The following is a 9,843-nucleotide window of genomic DNA, read 5'->3' as shown; positions in this document are numbered from 1 at the left end:
GATTTCAATTATGCCTTTACTCACCATTAATCTCCTCTTTGCAACAGCTCTTGCAATCTCCTATATAAACAATTTCACTGGTGAACATAAAATACATCGAAAAAATCATTCTCCTAATCTTTTCCTCTTGAGGTGTTTTATGGGCAATTGGTTTTGTGCAGCTTCAAACTTCCAGCCACTAGTGCAAGTGTTTGGGAGTGCTGTGAAACCTTAGCGAGCGACCGATCTTAACGATTTGCACCTGAGTCGGGCCGAAATAGCTTTCAAGACAGTGGCTTGCCACGATGCAGCAATTTAATTTGATAAGTTGATTCTATCCTCTTATTCCATTTCCTGATTGATATTGTCATTTTTTCCAACAATTTGAAAGCGATGTATTTTATACAATATTGGTCAGTAGCATATGGAGAGGTAAAATAATTCTATACATATATTGGTGATGAAAGGTAAAATACTTTTATTTCCTCTTTAATTAAAGAATGTGGTCCTGAAAAAAAAATGTACGGATTGGATTCCTTGTGATAGATGTCTTAATTTGAAAAGTTGGATCCCAACAACATTCAAAATAGAAAGAATTCATGTTTATTTGAAATTATTTTCTTCTCTTGGTTGGTTTTTTTTTTTTTTTTTTTGGTGCTATTAACTTATAACATATTTATGAGCCTATTGTATTTTAACTTCCGCACAAGTTAATAAATCTTTTATTTAATTTTAAAAATAGTGGGGGATGGAAAAAAAAGATGAGAAATATATTTGGCTAAAAAGGTCAGAAACCTATGGCATGAAATTTTTTGAGTTTCCATGATTGAAAAATTTATGAAAATAAAACAATTGTTATGCTATCCTGACATAACAAAAAATGAAAGGTATTTATCATCAATTAATATAATGTTTGTGGGTGATTCACTGAGTTTGATTATGTGGGAATTTTTAGCTTGTGTGATTCATTCATAAAAGGTCAAAGCTGCAGTCATAAGGAAAGCGAGACTTGCTGAAATTGTGTTTCTGTTTCGATTCTAGTTGGGATTTTCATTAGTAGTTTTCTCTTAAAGTAGTCAGGTTAGTATTTTTATTTTTATTAATTAATAAAGATATATCATGTACACATATATTGTTCATGACTACTTGGTTAATTTGATATTATTATGAAAGTTAATTTTATGGAGTATACTAGTTCACTAAACAAAAGTAATGTAATGGTGAAACAAGATTACTTCTCTAAACGATCTTATCTATAGGCCCTTGTAGTTTGAATAGTTCTTGCAGTAATAATTTTTCTTTTTGTATAGGACAAAGGGTCCAATCTCAAATTCTTTTTTTTTTTCCGAATAAATCGAGGTAACTTCAAATTCTCCTTTAGAGATGGACATACTATCAGGTTAATTTTCAAGTAAAACAAACTTAATCCCACAAAATCTTAAACTTGTAAGCATAAAATATGATTAAATTTGTCCTCACTAACTCCATATTATGGTGTTTGCATTACTAGCACGAGATTCCCTGGATAAAGAAGATTAACCTAAAGCAGCAGTAATCTGAGAATATGATTGCCGACTCAAACTCAAATTAAGGACTAAAGAAAAAGGCAACAGTATTGAAATGACGTTAAAAATAAATTAAGCATGCATTATTCGAAAGCAATTTAATCGATCGTGGATTGATACAATGAATTCAATGATGTGAAATAAAATCTTTACGTCATGCATGCTAGATTCCATAAAAAGTGCAGAGAGCTGAGTTCATCTAAAACTTTTATTCTTTTCTTTTCAATTAAAAGGGAAAACGGAGAAATAATAATCATTTTCTTTCACATAAAGTTCAGTTTAATACTAATCCTCGTACAATTTTGTTTTGCTTTCACTTCGAGTGTCTTAAGTTGAAGAAAAGATGGAAGAAAAGATGTTTAGTGGTGTGTCTAAAATTTCTTATTATAGCTCGATACTTTTAGCTCTCACTTTAGTTTCTTCCTATCACAATCAGCACATTCCATTCACATTATCTGTTTAAACTTGATAAAATTTAAAAGGTGTTGATGATGAATTTGCAGAAAACATAATAGCTAGTTTTATGTTTTATAGTGTTTAAACTTGTATTAATTAATCCGTGCATTATTATTCCTTGTTATATTAAGTACAAAATAACATTCCAATTAAATACTAAATTATACCAGAAACATGCGTGATTAAAAATACAAATAAAAAACTGGACAATACAATACCAAACTTTATACATGATTATTGCATCTAATACATCAAACCAAATGAGTCCTAATTGTTTATGATGGATTTGTTAGATGACGGAGTAATCTTGTGAATTTGTGACTACACTAAATACTAAGCACCCGTTTGGCCATAGATTTTGAGAGCATATTTTGAAGATTTGTTTTCAAATCTTGGTTTGGCCATAAAATTTTGATAGATTTTGAAAACAAATCTTCAAATCCCAAATTCTGGCTCAACCTATTTTTGGACCAAGATCTATGTTTTGGCCTTTTCAAAACTTTTAAAAACTACCCCAAACTTTTGTATTTTATAAAAAAGTCTCATCTATTTATGACTCAACTAATTATATCTACCATGTTACTCCATTAAAGTTGTATCTACAATGTTTTCACAATTAAAACGGTCTCTTCTATAAAGTGAATGAGCTAAGCTGTGCCCAAACAGTAAAAGAAGAAACCCTAGGGAAAATTGTTCGGTCAATTATAGAAATCCGTTGCGAAGATCATAAAAATGAATCTTTGTATTGTAATTTGAATTGTAATAGCTAGTAAGTGTGTTATTAGCAGTTGTTATTAAAATATCATGTTTTGCATAATTTGGGATTAGAAACTATGTATGTTTTGTATGGTTGGGTATTCTTGATAGTTTTTAGAACTCATGGGTAAGTAATGTTTCATGTTTTCCAAAATAAAAAGTGAAATACATTTTGAAAAACTATAGCCAAACACATTTTCAAAACTTGAAAAACTTAACCCAAATCAAATTTTTTAAAATCTTTTCGGGAATCTATGGCCAAACGCTAGTTAAGTAGAAATGTCAGTTACGTTCCACGTACTATAGATTTGGCACAAACAAAATGTGTCATCCCTAATTATAACTGTAACTACTATAAATAGTTTAACTTTAACTTTTGCTTTGCTGTAAATTGTTCATTTTTGTAATTATTGGTCAGATTTTGAAGTTAATATTTTAAAAACGACAAAATCGATAAACTTACATAAATTAGATCAAATCATACGGAAACATTACATATATTTGGCTTGGTTTGATTTGATATAATGTTAATGGTTAAAAAATTGATTTATTAATTAGTCAAATAAACCCAATCAAATCGAACTGTGAAAACTCTTATGGGCCATAATTCCACCAAATTCAAATCGACCGAACTCTAATTTCCAGCAGTTCACTAACAAAACTAATGTAAAAATATAATGTTACAAGATATGAAATTTTGAAAAATTATTGTAAATTCGATCTTATCTATGAAATTTTGAAAAATCATTGTACTACTAATTTTTTTAACCTTATGTGACAAAAGGTCAAAATCTCTTCTTTTTATCTGAGCAAGTCGAGGTAACTTTTAATTAATGCCCTTTTAGATGAACCTACTATTAGGTTGATGATCCTCAAGTAAAATCTTCAAATTTGTACTAATAAAATATTATTGGGGCAATTTGCATGATTGCCCTCCGCTGGGGTGGTCTTTAATTTTTACCCCTCAAAATGGTGATTTTTAAATTCTACCCTTCAGGCAGATTTCTGCCTGTGCAGCCCAAATTCTGTCTTAAGGCAGAATTTTATTGGGCAGATTTACAAAATTCTGCCTTGCGATTTTTTTTTTAACCAAAAAAGGGCAATCCGCGCAAAAACTGTCTAGACTGATCCTAATGTTATTAAAAACTGTGATGGAGTTGTGTTAAACTACCTAAAACTGGACCTGTAGTGTTACTAGCACTACATTCACTCGACAAAGATTAACTTGAAGTAGCAATAATATAATATAATATAATTATTGGGAGTACAATTGCTAAAAAAGATACACTCAAACTCCAACTAAGAACTAAATAAAAGGAAAAACAAATGAAGTGACATCGAAAAATATTCAGGCGTGCACATTAGCTAGAGCCCGTTTGGATTGACTTATAAGTTGTTTTCAGCTTTTTTGAGTGTTTGGCTGGCCAGCTTAAAGTCATTTTGTGCTTAAAATAAGCTCAAAAAAATAATTGGGTCCATTTGACTTAGCTTATCTAAAGCAGCTTATAAGCTGAAAAAAATAAATTAGACTACCCCAACTTATTTTTTTTAGCTTATAAGTTGTTTGCAGCTTATAGGCATAAGCCCATCCAAACAGGCTCCTAGTCTTTTCCACTTTATAAGTTTTCATCGGAAGCAATTTTATTTATTTATTATCTTTATTTTTTTCAAATCTGGGGTTGATCCATTGAATTCAATGACGTGAAATAAAATCTTTACATCATATTTGATGCCATTAAAGGTGTAATCGTGCAGATTAGGGGTGTACATGCATCGGGTTGGTTCGAATTTTTTAAACATCAAATCAAATTAATTGCATCGGGTTTTTAAATTTATACACCAAACCAAACCAATAAAATTCGGGTTATTCGGTTTTCTCGAGTTTTTCGGGTTTTTTTTCTAGAGTAGTCTTGATACAAAACATATAACTTTTACTTCAAATATTTGTTTTAGTCCTAGTAAGATACAACTATATAATTAAGGTGTTTCTTAAGAAAATAACACAAAATGTGAGAAGAGTGATGACATTGGATTTTTTTTTCTTTTTTTTACAAAAAAAAATTGTTTTTATTACAGAGGGGCTACGGGAAGGGGAAATGGGAGAGGGGATTACAACGTGGGGATTCGAACCTTCACCAATAAGGTGAAAGTTCAGGTAGGCAAACAACTGAGCTATATTAAAATATTCAACAAAAACTAATAAAATCGGTTAAAATAAATATTGCTAATTAACAAGCCATAACAAAAATTACCATAATCTAAAAATACTAAGTCATGCTAAAATAAGTATGGCTAATAAGTATTAATTACATAACAAAGAAAAAAAACTTAAGTTATGTATTTTCACTCTCTAAACCAATTATGCAAAACTAAAGAATAGATATCCAACATTATTGTCATTCCTAGTGGTAAATTGAATTTCTTTTGTTAGCATTAGTGTTGAGTTGGTTTTGGTTTGGACTTTATTTGAGTTACTAACATCCATAGGATATAAAACATATTGACATTCAAAATTCTAAGTTCAAGCTTGAATAATATGATAATAGATAAAAAAACTACGAAAAAATTTAAGAAATATTTATAAATTACATTACAAAGATATATTTTTATGTTTAAAATATATTAAAAATTGAATACATGTAATGTCGGGTTGGTTTGGTTCGGTTTGACTTTTTTTTTGGTTAAAATCAAACCAAATCAATTATGGTCGGGTTTTTTTTTTTCAACACCAAATCAAGTCAAACCAAACCACTAGTCGGGTTTTTTTCTCGATTTATCGATTTGATGCGATTTGTCGGTTTACTTTATACACCCCTAGTGCAGATTACCGACTTCATCTAAATCGTTTATTCTTTCTTTCTAATCAAAGAGAGAGGCGATGTGCAAAAAAGAAACGGAAAAACAATTATTTTTTCACCACATATATTAATCGAATTTAAATTATAGATGTCGCCAATATGAAAAAAAAAATATTATCAAGTTATTCAAAAGATATCTACGGATAAGTTCTCTTAAAATATGAGATTTGCAATTTTAGAAATAGGCATCTTACCTACAGTAACAAGCACACAAGATGACATGATGGTGTAAAAATTTATTAAACTAGTGATCAGAAATGAATTTAGAATTTAAATTTAATGAGTTCAACTTTTAAGATTTTTAACATTGAATTCATCAAATTATGAGTTCAATCCTAATATTTATTGATTTTGGTAAAATTTTACATATGTATCTATACTTTTATGTCAAAAATTTTGGTTTTATAAACCCGAAGCTGAAAGGCAACATCCAGCCCTGCTGATGAGATATACTGATAACTTAAACTCTAAATGTAGAATTTTATTTTGCTTTCACATAGAGTATAAGAACTTAAGTTAGTGATGTGAACGATGAAACTTCAGGAGATTTTAGTGGGTGGGTCTAGAAATCAACTTACCAGCTCATTATTTAATATTTTCTGCTCTCACTTTCCTCCTATATATCACAATCAGCACATACTGTATTCACATTTCAACCACACAAAAACCGTGTTCCAGCAATATGTGAGAATATAATGGGGAGTTCAACTTTCGGCTATGCAAAGAGCAATCAATTGGATCTTGATTGTCTATTGACGATGTTTAAAGATGAATCAGATATTGTACACTCCTTGTAGTAATATGGGGAAGGCAAAATTATTACTAGCATAATAATCAAATCACAAAGGAGAAAGAGGATGAAATTGGTGGTTTTTTTCGTGTGTATGAATGAAAAATGAAGAGGTGTTTTTCCGAAAAGAAGTAGAGAGAAAGGACGCAATTTAATAACACCTTTCCACATTGAATAGGTTGTGATTTTTTCGATAATTAAGGCACAACAACACTTGTTCACACTATCCTTTGTTGGCTACAAATAGGTTTAGCCTCAGTTTTCTGGATTAAAAAATTATGCACTTCTTCTACATATTTTCTTAGGAACAAAATCGAGTATTTGTGTGATTCGTTAGTGTCTTTGAGTTCGACAAAATTATTGGGGTTTGAGGAACAGCTACACCAACAACAGGTGTATATTTAGTTTATCTTAGGAGGAAGCAATTCAAAACCTCAGATATAGTGAGGAGATTAAATTCTCTCGAATATTTTAATTAAAATTTCTGTTTTTCTGTTTCCCAATTTATTTCGATTTTCTGGTTCACTGGTTTGAACACAGGATTCTACCAGAAATACCATAACTTTAATTTAGGATAAGGATTTGTCACATCCAATGACCATCCTGTGCGGAAATATCAAAAGGAAATGACAAGAAAAAAGTGGAAATTTGACCAAGAAAAGGGCCTATCCATGTCAAATCCAAATCAACTTGGAAGATATGGTTTCAATCCTGAAGATTATATCCTTTCCAAATTTCTAATACCTTCTATTCCAAGAAAATGGTGAACATTCTCAGTAATTAATATTCCAAGGAAATAGCTCTCGTTGCACTCAAGATAGGACCATCGTTTGTATAAACCGCCACATCCACAAAATTGGTAGCAGAGATAAAGCATATGTCATGATCCAAAAAGCAATTTCTTGGAAGGAAAAAAAGGACAAGTTTAGAGGAAATTTATGTATAATCCAAAAAAAAAAAAAAAAAAAAAAGTATAAGGAGAATATTATTGGGTAACCCATATCTTGCCTAGCTATGGCGCGGCCCCGGTAATGGGACGGGGATGGTCCGAATCAGAGTTATGATCGAATACGGTGCTTGCTTGATAGACTTGATTAAGAGATAAATTTGTAACTTTACTATCAGTTATAGCTTCGAGCCTTATAGCACGAAGATATTCGGGTCGGAGCTTGTTGGTTTGGTTAAGAAATAAAATTGTACCCTTACTTTCTTAGATTTCTCAAACTAATAAATCTCTCTCCCAATCATTGATCACATAAATCAACAAAAGAGAAATGGGATGTAGGCTGTGGATGAATGCTTATCGTCACGAATAGCATATTTCTTAAATCAAATTTCGATGACTAGACGTGGAACTTACCGAATAATATCACAAACAAGTTACTTATAATTTGTCATAAACAGTTGAAAAGTAAAATAAGAAGTCAAATTCCATTATTGCGAGTCTGGTTCAAGGAGTACCACTTTAAAACCTTAATTAGGTAGGTATATTTTATAGATTATGCCCTCTACAACTTCTAGTTCTTGACTAAATTGATTGAATTTCAACTTATATGAGTGGCCATTTCAGTTATCTGTAGATATCAAAGTTCCCAGCAAAAGATTTTAAATTGCACTGAATTACCTTGTAACTCGAGTTGTTCTTTTCATCCTCCAAATTGTAATTTCTAAACACCATCTTGATGTAAAAGATATAACGGTGAAGCTGATGAAATATCCTCCATATCTGGTCAACAAGCTTCTAAGTTAAAAGAGACAGACAAAACATATTCACATTAGTTCACGAAGTTGACACACGCTCAACATTTTTTGGACAAAACATATTTGGGCCTTCTGAATTTTACACATTACTGGGCTCATATTAATCTTGGTCCTGTCTTGGGCCTCCGGTACACACAAACTGAATTACTTTCTCTTCAGCCCAACAATGTGACACATAGTATAATTAGGATACACTCTATCATACAATATAATATGGCACTTGAATGAGACAAAGTTAGTTAGGATAATTTGCAGATTTATTTTATTTATTTACATTCCTTGTACAGTATAGAATTTACATTTCCAGTCCCTAGTTTAGTAGTATAAATAGATACAACAGTGTATACAATAAAGCAGAGAGATATACAAGAGAAAATTTCCAGCTGTGTTTGTTTAATTTCTCTCATTTCTTCATGGTATCAGAGCAACTCTAAATATAGACCTGTTCTTCAACTTTTTTTCTCTCTTTTCAACTTCAAAATGGGAGAAAACTCTTCGTCCAGTCAGATCTCGAGTGGATCTGCTGAGAAAACAACATCTGATGTTGTTCCTCCCAATCACCCCTATTATTTGAACCCCTCAGATTCACCCGGAATGAATTTGTTGAATGTGAGTTTTGATGGATCAAGTTATGGCAACTGGAAAAGGGGAATGTTGATTTCACTATCAGCCAAAAACAAATTGTGTTTTATAAATGAAAAATCTGAAATTCCAGATGAAAACTCACCCCTTTTTGACCAGTGGAGAAGATGCAATGACATGGTCATTGCATGGTTGTTGAACTCTTTGACGAAAGATATTTCAGAAAGCCTATTGTATTCACAGACAGCTTCAGATCTGTGGAATGAATTGGAGGAGAGATATGGTCAGCCAGATGGTTCAAAATTATTTCAAATACAGAGGGACTTAAACAACACTGCACAAGGTACAAGTGATGTTGCAAACTATTTCAATAAATTAAAAAAGCTATGGGATCAACAGAGAGTTCTCAACATATTTATGAACTGTACCTGTGATTGCAAGTGTGGAGCAAAAGAACATAATCACAAAATGAATGAGGACATCAAACTCATGCAATTTCTCATGGGTTTGAATGAAGCATATTCAACAATTAGGGCAAATATCCTAATGATGAAACCATTACCCAACACAAGTCAGGCTTACTCAATCTTGCTAAATCAAGAATCACAAAGGGAGGTGCATTTTGGGAACTTCTCTACACCTGAATCATTTGCTTTTAGTGTCAACAAATGGAATGATGCTAGGAACTTTAATTCTAAGAAGGAGAATCCACAACCCTTTTACCAGCAGTCCTCTAATCCCAGGAATTTTCAGAATACAAGTTCTGGTAATAACTTGTTCTGCACCTATTGTAAGAAGACAAATCATACTAGACAAGACTGCTATAGATTAATAGGGTACCCCTCGGATTTCAAGTTCACAAACAAGCAAAAGAAGCCTTTCAACAATGCCAGAGCAAATGCAGCTACTACAGTTGAGGACATGAGTTCAGGACCTATTCCTACTTTACAAGAAAGAAATGCCATTATCAGTGATGTTCAGGGAGCTAGAATAAATGGGCACAAGAAACCTACTGGTTTTAATATTCAGGATTTTTCTAAGGAGCAATGTGAACAACTCATTCATATGTTCAGATCAGTACAGAATAGAACTGGTA

This window comes from Lycium barbarum, chromosome 2, assembly GCF_019175385.1.
Source record: "Lycium barbarum isolate Lr01 chromosome 2, ASM1917538v2, whole genome shotgun sequence".
Classification (NCBI taxonomy): domain Eukaryota; kingdom Viridiplantae; phylum Streptophyta; class Magnoliopsida; order Solanales; family Solanaceae; genus Lycium; species Lycium barbarum.
This window is presented reverse-complemented; position numbering follows the sequence as displayed.